The 24,412-nt window shown below is 33.5% G+C and overlaps 1 protein-coding gene across 3 annotated transcripts in view; it reads left to right on the top strand.

Moving 5' to 3' along the window:
- Positions 1-24,412, top strand: part of NRIP1 (nuclear receptor interacting protein 1) — a 144,268-nt gene that overhangs the window by 74,377 nt on the left and 45,479 nt on the right. The window contains exon 1 of one of the 3 annotated variants that reach the window (XM_043993627.1): positions 14,986-15,104. The exons of the other annotated variants lie outside the window; for them this stretch is intronic. The gene's annotated coding sequence lies outside the window, so the exon portion shown is untranslated. Of the gene's footprint in view, positions 1-14,985; positions 15,105-24,412 lie in introns of those variants that run through there. 3 annotated transcript variants of the gene reach the window in all.

Here is a 24,412-nt window from a genome sequence, read left to right as displayed (position 1 = left end):
GTGTAGTGTATAAAGCACCATCCCTGGATTCAGGAGGACCTGAGTTCAAATCTAGCCTCAGACACTTGACACTAGCTGTGTGACCTGGGCAAGTCACTTAACTCTCATTGCCCTCCCCTGCCCCCCCCCCAAAAGACTCGATTAAAAGAAAAAACTTGAAAGAAAGTGAAAAATAGCATGCTTCAGGTCTACGTTCAATATTAGTTTTTTCTTTGGAGGTAGATAGTATGCTTCATCATTAGTACTTTGGGATTGTCTTGGATGATTGGATGATTGGATGGAAGAGAATAAAGTCATTCACAGCTCTTCATCAAACAATATTGCTGTCACTGCACAATGTTCTCCTGGTTCTACTTAAATCATTATGCATCAGTTCATATAAGTCTTTCCAGGCCTTTCTGAAATCATCCTGCTTGTCATTTCGTATAGCATAATATTCTATTACAATCATATACCACAGCTTGTTCAGCCATTCCTCAATTGATGGGTATTCCTTTTATTTCCAGTTTTTAGCCACCACAAAAAGCTGATATAAATATTTTTATACAAATAGATATTTTTCTTTTTGGGGGGAATGTCTTAGGATATAAAACAAGTACTGATATTGCTGGATTAAAGGGTGTGCACAGTTTATAGTTCTTTGGGCATAGTTTCAAATAGCTCTCCTGAGTGGTTGGATCCATTCACAGCTCCACAAACAGTGCCTTAGTTCCCTAGTTTTCCCACATTCCCTCCAACATTCAACATTTTCCTTTTTTGTCATGTTAGCTACACTGATAGGTATGAGGTGGTACCTCAAGAATTTTTTTAGTTTGCATTTCTCTAATCAGTAGTGATTTAGAGCCTGTTTTCTTATGTCTATAGAAAGCTTTGGTTTCTTCATGTGAAAACATCTTGTTCACATCCTTTGACCATTTATCAGTTGGGGAATGATTTGTATTTTTATAAATTTCACTGAATTCTCTTTATATTTGAGAAATGAGGCCTTTACCAAGAGACATTTGTAAAAAAATTCTTTCCCAGTTTTTTGCTTTCCTTATACTTTTGGTTGCATTGGTTTTATTTGTGCAAAAGCTTTTTAATTTTATATAATGAAAAATAATCTATTTTCATAATGATCTTTTTATCTTCTTCCCCTGTCCATAAATCTGACAGATAAACTACTGTATGTTTTTTTAATTTGCTTATGGTATCACCCTTTATGTGTAAATCATATACCCATTCTGACCTTATTTTAGTATATGGTGTGAGATGTTGGTCTGTATCTAATTTATGCTGTACTTTTTGCCAGTTTCCCAGCAGTTCTTGCTCAAATAATGAGATTACTGTAGTCATTTACTGTAGTGTAATTTGTATGTAGTCTTTTCCACTGATCCACTACTCTATTTCTTATCCAGTACTAGATTTGTTTTGATAATTACCATTTTATAATATAATTTGTGATCTAGTATGGCTAGCTAGGCTACCTTTCATATTTTTTTTGGTTTTTTTGTTGTTTGTTGTTGTTGTTGTTGGTTTTTAGTGAGGCAATTGGGGTTAAGTGACTTGCCCAGGGTCACACAGCTAGTAAGTGTTAAGTGTCTGAGGCCGAATTTGAACCCAGGTACTCCTGACTCCAGGGTCGGTGCTCTATCCACTGCGCCACCTAGCTGCCCCTACCTTTCATATTTTTTATTGATTCACTTGATATCCTTGAGCTGTTGTTCTTCTAGATAAATGTTATTATTTTTCTAGATGTGTAAAATAATTTTTATAGTTTGGAATAGCACTCAATAAATAGATTAATTTAGGTAGGATTGTCATTTTTGTTATATTGGCTTAGCCTCCCCATGAGCAATTATTATTTTTCCAATTGTTTAGATCTGACTTTATTTGTGTGAGAAGTGTTTTATAGTTGTGTTCATGATTCTTGGGTTTGTCTTCCTGACTTCAAGCACAGAACTCTGTCCACTTAACTACCTAGTTAGCCAATAGCACACTAGTATCACAATATACCACAGCTTGTTCAGCCATTCAGCCGTTCCCCAGTTGATTGGCATCCCCTTGATTTGCAATTCTTTGCTACTACCAAAAAAAAAAACCCAACCCCCAAACCTGCTATAAATATTTTTGTACATATAAGTCCTTTTTTCCTTTTCTTTGATCTTTTTGGGATACAGATCTAGTAATTGTATTGCTGGGTCAAAGGATATACTCGGTTTTATTAGCCCTTTGGGGCATTCTCCAGAATGGTTAGACTTGGTAATAACTCTACCAACAGTGCATTAGTATACCAATTTTTTCACATCCTCTCCAGAATTTTTTACTTTTTTTTCTGTCATATTAGCCAGCCTGACAGATATGAGACAGTACCTCAGGGTTTTTTTAATTTGAATTTTTCTAATCAATAGTGATTTAGAACATTGTTTCATGTTACTATTTAATAGCTTTTAATTTCTTCAGAAAACTGCCTGTTCATATACTTTAGCCATTTATCAACTGGAAAGTGGTTCTTATTTTTGTAAATTCGTCTCAGTTCCGTATATATTTGAAAATAAGACCTTTATTAGAGAAACTTGATATAAATTTTTCTTCCAGTTTTCTACTGTCCTTCTAATTTTAGTTGGGTAAAAGCATTTTGATTTTATGTAATCATAATTGTCCATACTTTCTACCTCTTGTTTGGTCATAAACTCCTCCTTTATCCACAGTTCTCCAAATTTGCTTGTTATTTCTTTATTTCTAAATCATTTGTTCACATTGAACTTGTTTTGGTAGACAATACAAGGTGCTTATCTGTACCTAGCTTCTGCCAAAGTGTTTTTAGTTTTCCCAGAAATTTTTGTTAGATGGTGATTTGTTGCCCTAAAAGTTTGTCAGATACTGGATTACTATGGTCATTTACTACTGTGTACTGTATTGTGTACTTAATCCATTCCATTGATCCAAAATGGTTTTTTAGCCCGTACCAGATTGTTTTCATGATTCCTGCTTTGCTATATAGCTTGAAATCTGGTACTGTGAAGCCTCTTTACTTCACATTTTATTTTTATTGATTCCTATTATATTCTTGACCTTTTATTTTTCCAGATTAATTTTGTGATATTATTTTTTCTAGCTCTATAAAATAAATCTTTGGTAGTTTGATATGGCACTGATTATGTAAATTAACTTAGGTAGAATTATCGTTTTTATTATATTAACTTGCTTTTGCCCATGAGCAATTAATATTTCCTCATTTGTTTCTGTCTTTAGTTGTGTGAAAAATGTTTTATAATTGTATTCAGAGAGGTATTGGGTTTGTCTTGGCAGATAGATTCCCAAGTATTTAATATTCTCTTCAATTATTTTAAATGGAATGTCTTTTTATCTCTTCTTGCTAGGTTTTGTTGGTAGTTCCAGCTAGTTTTTTAGTTGAGTTTCTAGAGTGCTCTAAGTATACCATATATCATATGTAAAAAGTGATAGTTTTGTTTCCTTGTTGCCTATTTTTAATCCTTCAGGTTTTTTTCTTGTCTTATTACCATAGCTTTCTTTTGTAAAACAAGATTGAATAATATTGGCAATAGTGGGTGTCCTTGTTTCACCCCAGATCTTATTGGGAAGGCTTCAAGTTTATCAGTATTATAGATAATGTTTTTTCCTAATTTTTAGATAGATTCTACTTATCAAAGTTTACTTTGATTTCTAGGCTTTTTAGTGTTTTTAATAGAAATGGGTTTTTATTTCGTCAAAGGTTTTGTCTGCATCTATTCAGATAATCATGTTTTTATTATTTTTGTTATTGATTTAGTCAATTATGTTGATATTTTTCTAGTATTGCATTAGCTCTGGATTCCTGGTATAAATTCCATCAAATCATAGTGTAGGATATTTTACTTAAAATTTTTGTGTTGGTATTTATTAAGGAAATTGGTCTGTAGTTTTCTTTCTCTTTGCTTTCCTTGGTTTAGCTCTCAAAATCATATTTGTATCCAAAAATGTATTATTTGTATTTCTTAAATGTTTGATATAAACCACTTGTAAATCCATCCAATTTGGGGGATTTTTTATTAGGGAGCTCATTTATGGCTTGTTCAATTTCTTTTTCTTAGATAGGGTTATTTAAGTATTCTATTTTATCATCTTCTGTTAATCTAGGCAATTTCTATTTTGGTAAATATTTATCTATTTCACTTAGATTGTTGGATTTAGCTGGGCAAAATAGCTCCTAATAATTGCTTTAATTTCATTTTCATTTGGTGGTACATTCATTCTTTTCAATTTTGATACTAGTGATTTGGTTTTCTTTTTAAAAATCAAATTAGCCAATATTTTTTCTGTTTCCCCCCAACCCCTGCTTTTAATTTTATTTATTAGTTCATTTTTTTAACTTAATATTTTATATTAACTTCTTAAATTTTTAGGATTTCCACTTTGGTATTTAGTTGGGGATTTAAATTTTTTTTCCCCCCGTTTTTTTAGTTTGCACATCCAGTTTATTGATCTGCTGTTTCTCTCTTGACCTATGCATTTAGAGATATAAATGTTCCCTGAGTACTGCTTTGGTTATATGGTTATATTCAATAAATTTGGTATATTGTCCCATTATTCTCTTTAATGAAATTATTGATTGTTTCTCTGATTGACTCACTCATTCTTTAGTGAGTCAATCAGAGAAACAATCAATAATCATTCTTTAGGATTAAATTACTTAGATTCTGCTGAATTTTTTTTTTTTTTTAGTGAGGCAATTGGGGTTAAGTGACTTGCCCAGGGTCACACAGCTAGTAAGTGTTAAGTGTCTGAGGCCGGATTTGAACTCAGGTACTCCTGAATCCAGGGCCGGCACTTTAACCACTGCGCCACCTAGCTGCCCCTCTGCTGAATTTTTAACCTCTGTTTTCATAGCCCTATTGGATATAATTTTAATATAATCTGAAAAAAATATATTTAGTGTTCATGTTTTTTGCATTAGCTCATGATTTTAGGAATAGTCAATTTTTATGTGTCATATGCTTCTGAGTAAAAGGTATATCCATATCCCTTTTTATTCCCATTTAATTTTTTCTAGAGAGCTAGCCTATCTAAAATTTCTAAGATTCTATTCATCTCCTTAACATCTTATTTGGTTTTATCTAGCTCTGAAAGGGGAAAGTTGAGATCCCCCACTACTATAGTTTTATTCTTTTTCTTCCCATAATTGATTTAACTTTTAAGAATTTGAATCCTTTACAGTTTGGTCCCTATGTTTAATATTGATATTACTTGTATGTAGTTCCTTTTAGCAACATGTAGTTTCCCTGCTTTTAATTTTAATTCCCTTTTAATTAGTTTTATTTTTTCTCTCTCTGAGATCATGATTACTATTCCTGTGTTTTCAGCCAATGTATAATAGATTCTACTCCAGCCCCTTATTTTAATTCCGTGTGTGTCTCTTTGTTTCAAGTGTCTGTCTTGTAAACAATATATTGTTAAATTCTAGTTTCTAATGCATTCTGCTATCCACTTTTGTTTTATAGGTGAGTTTACTCCTTTTACATTCAGTTATGATTATTAAGTGTTCATTTCGCTCCATCCTATTTTCTTCTGTTTATCTTTCTCTTTTTATCCAGTCTTTCCTCTAAAGTCTCTTTTGTTTGAATTTGTTTTTAACATTTTTATTACTATATCATATATATCACATCTTATATACATCATATCATATTATAGTTATCCCTTTCACCTCATGATTTTTTCCATCATTTTAAAAACTTTTTATTTTATTTGTGACATATAATTATATTTATGCATATAACAAACATGGATATAATATACACAGACACATATGTGATATATAATGTAAATTTTCTACATTATTGCATTTAGATATATGTAGATTTAGTCTAACACATATGACTTAGTATTTTAATTCCTTAAATAACTTTTATAAATAGCAAATACATATCAATGTATATAAATAATTTATGACAAATTTTAAAAATATAATTACTATATAAATAATACCTAAATAACTCATAAATGCACAGCATATGTGTGCGTGTATACATACATATATACCTCCTGTATCTTTCCCAGCACATCCCTCCTCCATCTTTCCAGATTAAACATTTTTATTGATATTTTTCTATTCCAGTCACTGTCCCTCCCTTGCCCCTTCCCTTCCCCCCTCCCCATGAGGTAAATAACTTGATATGGGTTATATATATATGATCATGGAAAACATCACCATATTTGTCACTTAATTAAAGAATGTGAAAAATAGTATGCCCCAATCTGTTCCATCAGTATCATGGTTTTGATATATTACAGGTCAACATAAGAAATTAAATGGAAATATTTTGGGGAGTTTTGCAAATGATGCATGTAGGCCAGCAGATGATACATAAAAAGTTTAGAAAATCAGAAATTCATAAAATATATGTATAGTATTGTATAACATCAACATATTTTATGTTTTAATTCTGTAAAAGAAAAATTCTATCCTACTCTAGTTTGAAGGGAGGGCCAAAACTTTTTATTGGGGATTTTCCAGATTGCTGGGGTGCCGTGCCCCTAACCCCTGTGATGTGGAAGGGATGACTGTATTTTATATGATGTTATATTACATTTATCATATTACATTACATTATTTTTGGCCTCTCTTTGGTTCCTTCAAATTTTTGAGGAATTTGTTGCTTAAAGTTTTGTACTTCTTTTGCCTATTTAGTTTCTTACCAATTTGTCTCTTTCCAATTTTTGATTTGAGTAAGTAGTTTTTTTTCTTTCAGTTTCTTCCTCAAGTACTTTCATTTCAGTAAAAAAATTTTTTTTTAATTCTTGCTTCTTCTCTTCTAGGAATTCTAGTTGAACTTGTGTTCAATACAGTCTAAGTTGTTCTTTTGTTTTTCTGTGTGTTTCTCTGACTGAGGCAGTGCTTGTAGATGTTTTAAAGTCCTTGACTTCTGCATTTGTCTTGATTTCCTGAGACCATAATAGTGGGGTTCTTTTTTGTTTGTTTGCTTTCTTCTAACTTACTTCCTGACTTTGAACTTAATGTTGGTTCTGGTCTCTAAGGCAGTTTTGGAGGGAACTGTTCCTATCTGGCATATTCCCTTCTCACTCTGCTCTGCATTCTGCAATTCAAGATTGGATAGTAGTGTTATCCAACTTCCAATTAGCACTTGTCCTTGTTGCAGTGCCCCACAACTGTGCTGTGTCTGGGGTATCCCAATATTATAATGAGAACTCCTCTTGCCCTTTTGTATAGCCTTTCCCTGAGTGCTGGAGTGGTCTGCTAGCAGCTTGCTCCTGGTCCACCTGTTTCCCTTATGCCTTGCTGGGCAGGATATCCATTGTGACCTCCTGGATTTCCCCATCAGTATTCCTTCTGGTGCATTTTTTTAGTTCTGTTATGTTAGGAGGAGTTTGTGGAGAAGAGGTCTCTGCTTTGCTTCCTATCGCTGTTAGCTTGGCTATACCTCTTAAACTTATGGTTTGAAATCATCTCATAGGTGAGAGATAGGCAGCCTTTCAAAATTAGTCGTTGTCCCTTGTGCAAATGAGAGTAAAACACTTTATAGTAGATTCATTATTCTCACCTTATTCTGAATACCTTTAATCAGTAATAAGTTAGGAAAATTATTGCCATACGGAAATGACAATTCTAATGGGGGAAGAAGAGACTTTAAGGGGTGAAAGGGTGAATAATTTCCCAACTTGAGCACTTTGAAGGAAGGTCTAGATTGTGTAGTTTGTGTAGCCAGAGGGCAAAATAAGGGCCCTAGGATAGGTGGACACAGAGGTAGGTAGTTAGAAAGGTTCCTGACTTCACCTTTTTCAGTTTTGCTTGAAGCCCCCTGAAAAATCCTCAGTGTTAGATTGCCCAGAAGTCAGCCTTTTAGCATTTTTGTGGTGAACAATTACTTAACCTGCATTAGATTTAGATTGTCATTCGCTACAAAGCAATTAATTTTATGGATTTAAAATTATGTATAAACTTTTAATTTAAGAACTGACACTAATTGTTTGCATAAAATCCTTGAGTAAAGCTAGATTCTTCAAAAATCTTTTCTAAGGCATCCTTTTCCCCAATACTACAACCTCAACAAAGGATGGCAAATCTAATTGTTTTGAAGTCATAGGTATAAATGTTTGAGTTTTGTGCTGAGTCATACCAGTAGTTATACAGCATAGTATTCTTTCTCTTCACTCAACCAGATGACATTTTGGGGGAAAGTGCCCTTCTTGACACTACTCAAATAGTGTTTGTCTTCTATTTAACTGCTTGCCCTATTATGGAAAATTTGTTTTCTTTAAAAGCTTTGTGTTTGGAAAGGACTAAGTTTTATTTTTTAAAAATAATTTCTGCAAAGCTGCTTAGCATTACTTTTCTTTATTAATGTCTAGATATTATAGAACAGGCTGAAACTTGTAACTAATGTTGTCTTGGCAGCTTTTAGATGGGGATGCTTACTCAAGAAGAAGTCGTTCTGCCTGGTTGGTTTTTATTTGTGGATACTCAATAAGGTCATTCCTAGTTGTGCCCTGTCAGTAATTCTGACTTTAATCTGCCAGCCCTTTTAATGACATATGAACCTTTAGATACTTATCTCTTTTGACAAATACCTTCTTACTTCATAGAGTTGGATGGTATTATTGTTTTCCTAAATTTTGTACAATATAAAGTTTATCCTTATCGTTTGGGGGGCGTATGTGGGGGGGGGAGCAGTCTTCCTTTCCCATACCAACCCTCTCCTTTGTTTGACCTCATTTCCTCTCAGTCTGATCCTGATATTGGCGTTCCCTGCTTGAAAGTACAGTCTGCTCTCTGGCAGATATTTACTTGACCCTGGTGATTCCTGTTCTTTCTCATTCCCTACTCTTTTACTTTGGCTGATATTCTGCTAAATTCTTTCAGAAGTCTAAGCAGGACAATCAGTCTCTAGCGTATCTAACTACACTCCTCAAATTACATGTGCCCTGGGTCTTCCCTCTGTGCTATGGGAATGCATTGTGTTTGTCTCAGGATGGTGAAAGATTTTCAGCTCACTAAATTGGCTTGATGTCTATCAAATCCATATATTAGATTTTAAACTCTTCTGGTGTTATGAAATCTCAGAGAAGGTTGTAATTTTGAGAACTGATTAAAAAGTACAAAGTTGATATGATTTTGGAAGTGCTTATTTAAATAACTCTATACCTTGCAGGTAGATAGTGATAGGTGCTCAGTAGATAGCTCTGTTTGATTTAATATTGATCAAATGCTTACTTCTAAATAACTGCTCGTGAATGATTTAAGCCAGAAACCTTGTATTCCCAAATGGATCATTTTTGTGGATAATCACATGTTTACTTTAGCCATAACCTTAGTTCACAGTCAAGACTGATTTTGAAGAGGAGATATTTTATGATAGGATTTGTATATTCCACTTACTTCTTTTAAAAACACCTTCCATAGAATTTGCCTATATTCTAGGTTAATTTTTACAGATGTTTGTAGATATTATGACAATTTAGGTCTTCTATGTGTTGCTGCAAGTGCAATAATAGCACTAAATTTCAAATTTAATTAAATACTTGTAAAATAATGTCACCTTCATCATCAGTCTGTTTTATACCATAAAGTTGCTTTATTTTATAGCTCTATAGTCCTAAATAATAAGAGGTGTGAGAAGGCAACCTCTGGCTCATTAGGTATTTTTGAGAAAATATGAAAACTTCTATATGTGCTTTGGCATTTGTCCTCTGATATGCAAATCAAGGTTACAAATAATTCATCAATTAAGGAAAAAAGGAGTTATGTAGCAAAATTCTGGCTAAATATGATTGAATCCTTTGAGTAAGTACTATGTTGTTAAATAACTTAAAGAAGTTGAACTATCATCTAAATTACATCTAACATCTTCTAAATGAAATTAGAATTCTCAATGAATAATAGCATTAAAAATGTATAAAATATAATTTATGTTGGGGCGGCTAGGTGGCGCAGTGGATAAAGCACTGGCCCTGGATTCAGGAGTACCTGAGTTCAAATCCGGCCTCAGACACTTGACACTTACTAGCTGTGTGACCCTGGGCAAGTCACTTAACCCCCATTGCCCCGGAAAAAATTATTATATATATATATATACATATATATATATAATATATATATATAATATATATATAATTTGTGTTCCTTTTTTGTCACATTTTAATAAGAAATAATTATTAACAATTTGTCTGACAATAAGAGTTAAAACTGAATTTTAGTGCATGTTTTGTTGAGAGAGTGATACTTCTTCAGTGTGATTAGTTGTCCCTTGTAGGTGTAACTGCCAAATATATTCTTTCACTACATATAACCATTCCTTCTAGAGTAGTAGAAGTACTTAAAAAGTCTTTGTAGAGTATTGCCTAAATTAAACTATGAATGCATAGCCATCAAAGAATTAGAACACCCTCTACTGGCATTTATAAACTGATTATTTTTTTTTATGTTTTTTTTTCCCCCCCTGAGGATTTATGTGGCTTGTGCTTGGGGAATGCTAGGAAAGCATTAAAGAAGTAATCCACCTGACAGAAGGATATTAGGTCATTTTATTTTGTTTTACTTATGTGCTTTGAATGATGATTTTTTTTTTCTACAATAGTCATTATGTTATAGAATGTAGCCAGTCATTGGTGGTGTTCCTTTTTGTATTCCATAATACTTAATGTGTGTATATTAAGATTTGTTTCTGCATCGTGATAATTTTGGATATTTGTGAATCTTAGAATATTTGACATTATTTAAAAGTAAAATAAACCTTAAAAAAATAGAATTGTGTTTTCTTGAGGGATCTCCTGGTAATAAAACTCCCTTAATTTATGCAGATATTTGACTGCTCTGCAAATTAGTCCTTGTGTTGCTTGCCTGGAGTGCTGAGAGGTTGTGATCTTCCTATTGTCTTAGAGCTGTTATTTGTCATAGACTGGATTTGAACCCAAGTTTTTCCAAAATCTGAGACCAACTCTATCCAGGACTCTACCTTGCCTTTCTGCAAGGGTAACTGAGTAATTTAACTGGTTAAAACAATGTGTTTTAAATGGCTTCTGGAATATGAATCAGCATTAGTATTATATTTGCCTGTTTTTTTTTTTTTTACCTAATACCCCTCTATCGGATTATTATGTTGTTCAAATGTTATAGTCTCAAATTTTTATATGATAATACTTTTTAAATGAAGGTAAGGAATAAATAAAATAAACACCCCTTAAGCTTTTTTCCTAGTACATGTTCTGGAAAGTGTTTTAATTTTTCAAGACTAATTGCATACATGCATTTTTATGAAAGAATGCTGCTGTGTATTTCACATGCTGAATTGTGTGTATTTCAGTTACTTATTAAATTATCTCCCTAGAATACTTCTGATTTGTTGTATTCTGTTTAAGAAGGGTTAAGAGGAAACAACATCCTGTTGGAGACCTTGTTTTTAATTTTGTTTCTCACACTGGAACAGATCCTGCTAAGAGCAGCCCAGATTAGTTTGGAAAAAACCTTTGAAGAGATTTAAGATGTCCTTCATCCAGTTTGAAGGTTTTTGTCTTGCAAATCCAGTACAAGGGCGCCTGCAGGCATCTCGACCCTTGCTGTGCTGCTGATGCAGCTCAAGGTCACACTAACCCGCCCTGTGACATTCAACAACAAAAAAATTATGCGGTGAAACTGCTTCAGCATTCAGCCAAACAACAACTTCCTTAAGTGAGGAACTGGTGTAGAAGTCTTCCCTTTTTTCTCAGCTCTTTCTTTCTCTTCCTTTCTTCCTTTCTTCCTTTTTTCTTTTTCCTCTCTCTCCCTCTTCCTTCTCCCTCCCTCCCCCCTCTCCTTCTCTCTCCCCCTCTCCCTCTTTCCCTTCCTCTCTTCCTCCCTCCCTCTCTCTGTTCTAAAAGAGGAGGGTGGGGAGGTGGAGAATCCTTAAAATTTTGTTGTAGGAAATAATCCAGGATTTCTGGTGTATGTGATGACAAGGTCATTTCTTAATTAGAACACATGTAAAGAACAAAGCTAAATAGCTTCAAAACAGCTTTGTAGTTGATGGAGAGGATTTAAATTATTTAAAGAGAAAGTCACCCAAGTATGATGGAAACAGAATTCTAAAGATATTAACTCCTTCCTTACTGTTCATTTATTTTAGAATCTTAAGTATTGTTAAAAGAAAGTTGCCCATGCTATGCTTTGCGTAGAGAATCCTTTATTACTTGAAATTTTATCAGATGACTTGAATTTAAAATCTTGTCTAAACTGGATCCCCAATTCAATTAATTTATTTCTTAAGGCTTAGAGATAATAAGTGGAAGACTAGCTCGTTCTTTCATACTTTTTCAAAACTCCACCCATTTTCCATTTTTTATTTGGGGTGAGTTGCCCTTTTGAGTTTAGAAAATTATAGCACAAATCATGAAAGTGGTTGAAATTAAGTTTTCTATGCTCTTCTATACACAATCTGTATAAAATAGGATGGGGGAAAAGTCAGGCTCCTATACTACTTAGTTGACATTATCTGCCCTCATTAAATTACAAGCCTCTTGAGGGTACAGATTGTTTTTGCCTTTCTTTGTGTCCTCAACTGTGCCTGGTAGATATTAAGCCCTTGATAAATGCTTGTCAACTGACCTCTGTGAGCCTCAGTCTGTTAATCTGTAAAATAGGGGTGATGATACTTGTATTACTTACTTTTCAGGGTTATTGTGAGGAACGTACAATCTGGATATTGTTATTAGCAACCATGAAAGAAAATTTATGACTCATATAATTATGAGTTGATTATATTGAAGAAACAGTTGCATTTATGTTGCATTTAATGGAATGCTTTTGTTTAATGCCTAATTAAATTACGTAGTTTTTCATATCGTTTGTCATTCTGTTTTAATTTACTTCCTCTGTGTAGTTTAAGCTAGTTTAGTGGAAGAGAGTAATTTTCTATTTCATGATATAATTGTCATACTTATAGGAACATGTAGTGCAATCTGCACTTGAAAGAGATTGAAAAAGCACAGAGAATTTTTTTACTTGAGACAATAAAAGTATTCTTAGATTTTATATCTAGTTGATGTCTTTAAAACAACGTCAGAAGAATTATTTCCCTTTATCTTCAAGTGCAACTCTGAAGTGGATATTAGAGCTTGTAAATGTAATTGACTTACATGGTACAATGTCATCCTATTTTTTTTAAAAAAAAAGATTATTATGAAAATTTAAATTTGAGTAGGTAGTGTCACCTTATTCTATAGAGTACAAGCAGAAAAATCTAGAATTAAAATTTTGTTTTGTAGGGGAAGCCTCTCCTTTTGAAGAAGCAGTTGTTTTTTCATCAAAAGGAAGGAAAGAGATTATACATTGGGAAACAAAACTTCTTTTACTTTTGAATATTCAGAGAAGATTCCCATAATCTTCTTCTTTATTCTTTGGGCTTAAGTTTGTAAGGTAAAAATGAGAAGCAAAACTGTTTATGCAGGGAAATGGTTATAAGAAAACTGATAAGCTATTTGAAACTGCGTTCTTATTATTGCCCTTGCCTGGGGTGTACAATGACCTTAATATTAAATGTGACCTAAGCTCACCTGCTAGTAATTTCTAATTTACTGTCTTAATTCATCGATTTGTTATCACTAATTGTTCTTCATTTACTTCTATGTCGTTTCCAGTACCTAAAGGGTTGAAAGGTTGCTGTAATTGGCACTCACAGCTGCTCTTTCTTTTGACAGGGGATAATTTTGCAGCCTATGCTTTGTGTGACAGCTGCCTAATTGGGCATTCTCCCCTTGTAGCAAGCCTGCCTCCTCTAGCCTCCCTGCTGACAAATGGTGGTGGATTATAGATGAGGACATGCTGACCCATTCGACCTTGCTGAGATAGCTGGGAGGGGCCTCCTGCTACTTGAGGGAAGCTTTAGGTCATTTAAAGGACAGGGTCATGAGGCAGGTGGGGAAATGGCATGATATCACATGACATTACCCTGATGACTTGGTCAGTATGTCAAGGACAAATTCATCAGTATTGATTAGACTTTTTTTTAGAGTATTTTATCGAAGGCACTGGTGTTTGTTGTTTAGCTTGTTGCGTATATGTTTTGGTGAGAGAAAATATGTAGGATTTCATATACTTCTTTTGGCTTCCATAAATCTCAGTACTTCCAAAGAGTTTGAGAAAAGACACCAAACCAAGCCAAATGGAAAAGAAACAGCTTACTTGGGTGGAAAAAAAATCAGCTTTCACCCTTGTTGGTTTCTGGCATAAAATTTCCATTCACATTTTGAATAAAAGATGAAAAGTAAAATGCAAATGCCCATTAGAAAGGAAACTCAGAGTTTGGGGTTTATATGATAAAAGTTGATTATTGTGTTTTTCAAATGAATGTGAAATACTAGCAATTTCCAAGAAATATCATGGGGTTTTACTTAAATACTATACTAATTTCAAGATAAATGAAAAGCTTGTCTGACATGTGCAGTATTAGTAAAATGCTTACTTTTCTTGAGCATTTGGAGTTGATATGAATAATAACACTTAATGGCAAAATCTTAACTCTTCTAAAGCACCTTAAATCTGTGCTAACACTTAAATTTAAAGTTAACACTACAACTACAGCAAAATTTGCTTTTTGATTGTAATAGAAATTTTAATGTAGAGAAAAATACTTCATTTAAAACAATGAACCTTTTAAATTTCGAGAACATTGAACACTAATTCTCATTTCTATGGGATCATAATTATTGTTAGATTCTCTTGTGTCTAAATCTTCAGTTTAACAGGAAATAATTTTACACCCCTGAGGTAAAAAGCTGTCAGTGGTAAAGTGTGATGAATTAGTTCACTGAAGTAGACATATCCGTGTGTTCGTAGTGCGTGTATGTATGTGCTTAATTTTGACCTTGCTGTGTGTGTTTAACTGCTCTCAAAACCGGAGTCAAGCTTGGTGGAGGTTTAATCCTGTGCCCTTATACTTGATTAGTAGTTGTGGTTATCTCAGCAGAAGACATTCCGCCCTCTTCCTTGTATTGGTCAGGACCTGGGCATTGGGGAGTCAAGTCGAAGGAGAAAGAAAAGAGATTCTGCATTAGTATTCTATGAAAGCCTTACTGTCTGCAGAACAAATTGATTGCTACAGTGTACCTGTGCTTGGCACCACTGCTGTGAAAGAAAGGTAGGGTTGTAATCTGTTTTATTGTATTACATATTGTGACACTACAGGAATATTTAACATTCACTCTTACTGTGGCACATGCTATATGTCTAAATAAAGGGGGAAAAACCCATTTTTTTAAATGAATGAAAAGTGTGAAGTATCAGTAGTTTGCAGCATTGTTTACTCCAGTCAAGTAGAGTCCATTCTAATAAGAAAAATTTGCTGTATACTTCCCTGGTAACATAATCTGATTGATAACATAACCCTATGAAATGCTTAGTGGCACAAATCTGCTTCAGTGGTTGCAACATGCAGGGCAGAGATGAAATTCTAGCTAATATTCTAATTTTTTTAACTATGAGATTGAAAGAAGGGGGGAGGGGACAGTTAGTGAACTCATAGACTTAAGTTAAGGTACTTATTTAAATCATTTTTTAGAATTTACTGTTTTCAGAAAGGTCCCGCATATAATATATTGCAGAGATGAGGAAGAAATTTTTGTAAAGAATTTTGTGAGAAGGCAAGCTTCTCTATGTTGTGATACCTTAAATTATATTGAGGAAACTTAAGAATTTGTGACATGGCTTTTGACTATTTTTATTTGTATAGACATCAAGCATTATCATTTGTCTTGATCTTTTGAGTGGGGAAGACAAGGAAAAAAATATACTTATTTGTTTTATACTGGAGTTCCTGGTTCTGCTATTAGCATGTTAGAGTGTTGGGCTTGTCTGTGACATTATCATGATGCTTTCTTTTGAGCGCTAGTTATATAAATGTATTTTTGAATATTTTCTTAAGTGACAAATTTTACTTTAAAATTATTAATATTCTAACTCTTGCCACCTGGGATATATCCTGCACTTTAAAATCTGAGTATATACTCACATGATAACTTCACAGCAGATTCCTCCTGTCAGTCTCTTGCCACAGGCAGAGTTGTAGTTTTGCTCCCTCTTTTCTTGTTCTTCAGTGGCAGATAGATGATTTAAAGAGAAGAAATAGTTAAATGTTTCATGATAAAATTTTGACTGCACATTATAATAATGTTTTGCTATTTAATTTAGAATTCTTTAAATTAGTTTATGCCTTTACTCATAGAGTATTTTTATTATATTCTCCATCATGCTAAAATGCAGATAGTTTTATGGTTATGAATTGTACATCATGAAGTCCCCTCCCCCCTTTTATCTTCTAGTATGCATCAAGGAACTTGTTGAACTTGTTATGTTGAAGGCCTGTTAGCAGGTAGTATTTTCATGAGCCTAGACTTGGTCCACAGACATCCTAACAGAAAATATTAGGGGAAAAATAATCTTTGAGTGATTATTAACAATGAGCGTAATATAATTTTTAAAAACCTCAGACATCTTAGTTATTGCATACTGATTTATTTAAAAGTGAGATATTTGAGATTATAACGTGTCATGTACAATGAATTTAATTTTCAGAAAATTTAAAGGAAAATAAGTGAAAGAACCATGCCCAAATTGGACTACTAGACTGTTTTTAAATCTTTAACTTCTTATAGTTATTTCTTTTTTTCCTTTGATAACCAGTATTTATTACTAGAAAGACTATATTTCTAAAACACAAGATTTATACTTTGCAATTTTTTGTATGTTTATTTTAACTTAGTTGTTTTAAAAGTAGTTTATTCACAGAATACTTTGGGACTTGTAATTTAATAATAATACCAATGATTGTAGTTCTGGGTATATGAAATACCCCCAATATTAAATGGTATGGGGAATTTTGTATCAATCAAGGAAGTACTCATTTTGGGGGAAAATGCCATATGTGGTAGTTATTAATGCATATTTAATTTCTAATTTAACATTTTAAGGGGGGAAGAAAACTAGCATTTGTTTTTCCGTTGAATCTCCATTCCTATCTATGGGAATTTAGGATTCTTTGCAACATTGTTTGTGAAATAGTCATTTTGGTGAATTCCTGATTATACTTTGTATTTGGCCTTGGTATGAATGAAGATTATATACCTCCATATAGGGGGGGATTTTTTTTTTCTATAGCCAGATTAAATGACAGTTGTATTCTTAGTGTGTGCTAGTTGTTTGGGGAATATCATTGTCTTCAGCCCACCATAGGCACCATCACCTTTTTGTTTACACCACTTATAATAGTCTGTGTAGTTTTACTTAACTGTATGATTCTGGACAGTTACTCAACTTCTTTGACCTCAAGTTTGCTCAGCTATAAAATGAGAAAGTTGGATCAGATAACCTCAAAGGTCCATTCCAACTCTAAATCTATGATTCTTTAGATTGTACTTTATCTGGGCCTGGCTTCAGCAAGCTCCTCTGTACTAACTCTTGTGATATCAATGATTTTTAAGTCATGTGATGATTTTTAATAATTTCTGTATTCTCATTGTGAAAGATGAAGAATGTGTGCATGAATGCCAATTTCATCAGTATCACTAGGATAGCCTAACTGTCTAAAACATCATTCTTATAATTGATGATAGTAGTAATGGTAGCGTTGACATGTGTAAGAATTAAATATAAGACAATGCATTTGTTTAGGGTACTTCTGTTTCAGTGGACTTGTTTTCTTATTGATGTTGGTGTTTATTCCATTGGAACAAATCATAACCTATTTATTCATTCCCATCCTGTGTAATTCTTGTCAGTGCTTTCCTAAAACCTTTTTATTTTTCTTAGATACCAGCGGAGAACTTAGGTTACCCATGTTTTATTACTTGTTCTCAGTACATGACCATTCCACCTCCATTTGCAGTCATATGTTTTTTGAACAATATGCTTTATTTCTTTTGAGTATGAACTTGAAAACATGCTCTATCTTGCCCTTTCTATAACTTTACAATTTTGAAGATGTTTAAGATTAATAATCACGACATCATTGGGAGAACATTGTTGTTGAAAAGATGGATTTTTGTGTCAGTGAGTATCTTGGGCTCATTGAAAACATAACAGTTTGTTGTAGATGCACTCCACACCCTTCATCCTATTTAATTCAAGGCTTAGCTCACCTTCTATCCATTTGCAGGTCCCTTCCAATATGTAAATCTATATCTATCTACTGCTTTCAGTATTTGACCATTTGCAGTCATGTTTTTTTGCACAATATCTTTTAATTCCTGTATAAACTTGAAAAAAATTCAAAGTATGATCTATGAAAATATATCTTTATCAATATCTTCAAGTTGACATGTAGATATCGATATATAAATATAGATATACAAACTCAATATTGGCCATTCAAGTTATGTATTAAATTCTGGCTAGCATTTTTCACTAGCTTCCGTGGTAGTGACAAATATTCTGGCAATCTGTTTTAAACCTGACTTGCTAATCATAGTCAGGGCCTTGAACAAAATTATCTCTTGTTTTTTCCTTCCATTAAGAAATATTTTTAAAGTCCTTCACATTCTAGCTCTAGCCTACATATTACGTTTTATGTTCTAGTCAGAACTGCCTGTTTGCTGTTCCCCATACATGATGTTCTGTCTTCCACTTCCTTGCCTTTGTATAGTTTGAGTTTGTATCTGGAAATGCACTGCCTCATCCTTTCTCTCTGCCTCAGTGTCTCTTCCTAGCTTCTGTCAGTTCAGGCTTTGCCTCCTACTGGAAGCTTATACTGATACCCAAAAATTACTTTATGAAAATGTTGTATTTAATTTTCTATCCTCTATAGTTTATTGCTCCCAATAGACTATACGTTCTGGAAGAACAAGGATTGTTCTTTTGTATCCCCAGTGCCTGGCACATAGTAACCCGGTAACAAATGCTTACTATTCAATTGAATCTTGTAGATACTAACATAAGAGATTGTTGATGACACTTTCAAGTGACTTTTTTTTTTTCTGTACAATTCTTACCCATATTTTCCTATAAATTCTCCACAAGGAAGGTCTGCCTTTTAGGGTCTATGCTTTACACCTGACATAATCTGTTCACTGGTTTATTCCTTTCTCCTGCTTCATATACTATAGTTTTTGAAGAATTTAAGTTGCAAGTTATACAAAGGGCAATGAAGAGACATATTGGGGAATATTGGAATATTTTTCGATGAAAAATGAACAGGAGAAACAGTATTGAAATGGATTATTAGAAATGGAGTTGAGCCAGTCATGTAGTGAGAATGAGGAGACATGATCAAATATGTATAATTGTGAATGACATAGATTAGACTAATTTGTAAAATCCTGAAGAAGTACCCTTTTGACACCTAATGAGATAAATGTGTACCAAGTACATTGAATTATTTTGCATAAACAGTATTAAGTATGCATTCATTACTCACAATAAGAGATAGAAAAGAGTATAAACATTTAAGAAAAATAGCCATAAATGGTTATTAGGCAAACTGATATATACCAAACCTTTAAGGTTGATATCAGGAAGGATTCTGTAATTTGTCCTTATTTTATCTCTGCCAAAAGAACCAGGATAGGTGGCCATAAATGAGCTATATATGCATAAAACATACATGCATGCACGCACACATACATACAATCATGTACAGACATATGCATATGTATACACACAAACACATGCATGTGCTGTTACTGTAATCATTATTTTTAAAAAAATATTGTCAACAAAACTGTTGTTGGAGTTATGAATTTTAAGGTTTAAGGTCCCGTAGAGCCTTAAATCTGTAGTTCTGTATGCCTAAAAGTATGTCCTGGAAAATATTTTAACTGAGTTTTCCCCAAATAAAAATGCAAATTCTATTTAAATGGAATATAGATCTCATTTTAGAATTATGTCAGTGGTAAATATGAAAAAGATGGACCATGGGTTTGACTTCAAAATTTAGTTTTTACTACCTTTTTGTAGATGGTTTAAATTGCCCTTTTTACTTTTTAATGTAGAATTAGCTTAGGTTTTTTCAATAACTTTGTGAAACACCTCTAAAATACTCCTTTGTATTCTTAAAGTTGAACCTTGCTAGACATCCTTAAAACTCTGTTTTAATTATGCAAATATTCCTCCAAATTGTGTTTTGGAATTTTCAACAAGTTCAAGATTTAGGTTAACTTTGGGGGGGGAGGGTGAGGCAATTGGGGTTAAGTGACTAGCCCAGGGTCACACAGCTATTAAGTGTCAAGTGTCTGAGGCTGGATTTGAACTCAGGTCCTCCTGAATCCAGAGCCAGTGCTCTATCCACTGAGCCACCTAGCTGCCCCTAGATTACCTTTTAAATTCAAAACAGCTAAACCAGCATTAGCAAAACGTGTTTTCAAATATAGTTATCCAAAATAATTTCTGTTTACCCAAGACTTAAGGTTGCACTATATTTATGTTTTTGTTTTTGCATTATATTTCTGGACTTGGAAATGTGAGTAGCAATTTATCAATTAATTCTTCAGAAATTAATTATGTAAAGTGAATTGTGCAAATTTGGGGATTTTTGTACAATCTGATGATACCAGCCACTCTTATAATTAGTTTAGTTGGAGAGGAGGTAGTTTTATATAGTCAAAACATCCCTAGAATGTGAGTAAGGCTCAACTCTTAATTCTGACACTTATTACCTATATAACCTTGAGCAAGTCACCTAAGTTCTAGCACACAAGTTCTCATTAAACACTTATTGAATTCAAAAGTATTAATTAGAATGCAGATCATACCAATAGAGCTCACTTCTTTTAGAAGAAAAGTGAAATTTGTATTTTCTTTGTCTTAAAATATATGTGTGACATCAAGAAATAAATAAAATCAAAAGAAGAAAAGGAGAAAATGTAAAATACCTCAGTGGGCAAACAACTGACTTGGAAAATAGATCCAGAAGAGATAATTTAAGAATTACTGGATTACCAGAAAGCCATGATCAAAAAAATGACCTGAATGTGACACAAGGAGAAAATTGCCCTTTTGTCCTAGAACAAGAGATTAAAATAGAAATTGAAAGAATCCACAAATTACCTCCTGAAAGAGATCTCAAAATGAAAACTTCCAGATTCCAGAACTCCTTAGTCAAGAAGAAAATGTTGCAAGGAGCCAGAAAGAAACAATTCAAATATTGTCGAGCCACTCAGGATTAAGTAAGATTTAGCAGCTTCAATATTCAAGGATCGGAGAGCTTGGAATATGATTTTGTGGAAGGCAACGGAGCTAGAATTACAACCAAGAATCACCTGCTCAATGAAATTGAACATAATCCTTCAGGAGGAAAATGGTCATTTGATGAAATAGAAGGTTTTCAAGCTGTCCTGATGAAAAAGCCAGAGCTGAACAAAAAATCTGATATTCAATTTCAAGACTCAAAAAGCGTAAAAAAGAAAAGTGAAAACATAAGGGATTCAGTAAGGCTAAACTGTTTACATTCCTATATCAAAAGGTGATAACTTGTAATTCTTAAGAACTGTATCACTATTAGTGCAGTTAGAAGTAGTAGACAGAGGGTGTGGGTATAAGGTGACTTTGAGAGGATGACATAAAAAAAATTAAGGGGTGAGAAAGAATTACACTGGGAACAGAAGGAAGAGAGAGATGGAATTGGGTACATTATCTCACATAAAGAGGTGCAAAAGACCTGTAACAGTGGAGGGGAAGATGGGAGGTTGTATGGTGGCTATCACTTGAACTTTACTCTCATTGGAGTTGACTCAAAGAGGGAATAACATATACAATTAGTTGAGTATAGAAATCCATCTTAACCTACAGGGAAGTAGGAGGTGAGGTGATTAAGTAAAGGATGTGGGAGGGAGACTGACAGAATTAATGGCAAATTGGGGGAGGAGGTGGTCAGAAGCAAAATATTGATGAGGAGGAAAAGGGTGAAAGAGAGAGAAGGATAAAGGGGGGGGGAATGGGATGGAGGGGAAATACACTAATCATAACTGTTAATGTGAATGGGATGAACTCTTCAATAAAACAGAAGCCAGAAGCAGAATGGATTAAAAAAAAGAATCCTACAATGAATTGTTTAAAAGAAACAATTAAAGAATGCGCGCACACACACAGTAAAGGTAAGGGCCTGGAGCAGAATCTATTATGCTTCAGCTGAAGTTAAAAAAATAAAAGCAGGGGTAACAATCATGATCTCAGACAAAGTAAAATACATGTGTGAATATGAGGGCCAGTGTGTTTAGTTGGATTTGAAGTAAGAGGATTTGTTTTGGAATACCATTTTTGCTACCTACCACCTGTGTAACTTTGGACAAACTCATTAATCTCATATGTAAAATGAGGGTCTTAGACTAGATCAATGATCTCTGTAATTTTTTCTAGCTCTAAATCCTATGATTGATCGCTGTGCTGTTTTCAGGAAATCTTGTTTTCTTGAAATACAAATGAAAAAGTCAGATGGTTTAACCAGAGGTATGATGAGCATGCTGCTAGTTGTAGGACTCTTTGTGTAGTAAATGAGATGGCATATTTCTGCTAATTCAACGTAATTAAAGTTAAATATATTCCAAAAAGTTGTCAGATTGTTTTTAATGAATCACCTCATATACACAAAGTCAGTTGTGGCCAACCTGAATGCTACAGTTAAAAGATGGATTCTTAACAGAGTATTTTTTGTTAGCTCATAATTATGTCTTCAAGTTTATTTGTGTAACATGACATATTTGAGTTTTTTTAATACAATATTTTATTAGAAGATCTAAAATATATGATACTTGATAAGACTGTGCCATTCTGCTTGAATAGTAGTAAACTCCAATGACATTTTGTTGCCTCTGGGTTAAAATATAAAACTCTTTGCAACCTGGTCCCACCATAGATTTTTAAGTTTGTTGGACATAACTCCCTTTAACATAAGCTGTCCTCTCATTTCTCACATAGCAATCCTTTCGTCTCCTTGCCTTTGCACTGGCTGGCTCCCATCTTTTCCTTACCCATACCTCTTATAATCAATTTCTTCCTTTAAGATGCATTTCATGGGGGCAGCTAGGTGGCGCAGTGGATAAAGCACCAGCCCTGGATTCAGGAGGACCTGAGTTCAAATCCAGCCTCAGACACTTGACACTTACTAGCTCTGTGACACTGGGCAAGTTACTTAACCCTCATTGCCCCATGCCAAAAAAAAAAAAAAGCAATTCATATTCCATCTTCTTTGTAAAGCTTTTACTGATTCTATCTACTTTTTATTTAATTATCTTGCATTTGTGTGCATTTATTTATCTTTTTTATTTTGTATATATTTATTAAAGGTACTTGTCTCCCATATAGAGCACAAACTTGTAGAAAATGTTATTTTTTCATTTTTTGTCTTGTACTCCTATTGCTTGGAATAGTGTCTGGCAGTAAGTAGGTGCTTAGTAAATGTTTGTTGATTAATTGGTTGTATAACTAGTTTAATCAATGTAATTTTTGTTGTTGAATGTTTTAATGGACCTGCGGCCTTATCCATTTGGATATTCCCTCCATCAGTGCAGATTCAACCCCATCCATGCTCTCTCATCCTGTGTGAATTTTCTCTGTGTTTCAGAATCAAATGAGGTTTCTTTTCCCTGAAAATTATTTGGTGAACATTAAAGCTCTATAAGGCATTTTAAAATATCACTTTGAGCTACTTCAATATCTCATAGTGGTAGAAGTGCTATACTTTGCTGCTTCCCTATTGCATGATATATATTTTCCAAATATATTTAGAAGCCACTGTTTTTCCTTTGTGGAATATTGAATGTAGTTCCCAAACTAGGAGGGAGAAAATTTAATGCTAAATCAACTTAGTTTATTAGTTTGCGGCAAAAACCTTTATGTTTGACTTGGAAAAGATACTTTTGTTGCTTTGAAATTTTGATTAACAACCTTGCTACTTCTGTTACAATTTTCCTGAAATACCTCATTCTTGGATGGAAATGACACTGGGTTTTCAGTTTTATTTCAGTACCATATAAACTGTGACAGGTCTTAATGAATTGTAAAGGCTTAGAGTCTAGGTACAGTTTGTCATCTGAAGACTAGTCTAGAAAAATTCAGATAGTCTTATCACCTAGTTGACTGCAGGGTAATAAAATGTTTATCCATAGGATCTCATGAAGATTATCTGCTAAACCATGGCAGGTATATGCACTAGGGGAGAAAGTACCAGTATGCATGAAAAATCACAAGTCCCTGAAGTAATTTTTGGTTTAAAGAAGAAACTGTTGTGATGACCAAATGAGTTCACATACATAAAGGACTTTGTGAATTTAAAGCCCTACATACATGGTAGCTATTGTTACTAAATGTCTCTAGATCAAGCCCCACTACAAAAGAAAAGAACTTCAGGGTAGATTATCCTAAATTCTGACTAGTTTATTTGCCTAAGCTAATGTTATTGGGCTTGGTCTTTAAAATAATAAAGATATGGGTTATACACAGACTCCAATTTTGTTCTCTGTA

The sequence above is a fragment of the Dromiciops gliroides genome, chromosome 3, assembly GCF_019393635.1.
Source record: "Dromiciops gliroides isolate mDroGli1 chromosome 3, mDroGli1.pri, whole genome shotgun sequence".
NCBI classification, from domain to species: Eukaryota; Metazoa; Chordata; class Mammalia; order Microbiotheria; family Microbiotheriidae; genus Dromiciops; species Dromiciops gliroides.
Note: the sequence above shows the minus strand (reverse complement) of the source record. Positions and strands in the feature narration are given on the sequence as shown.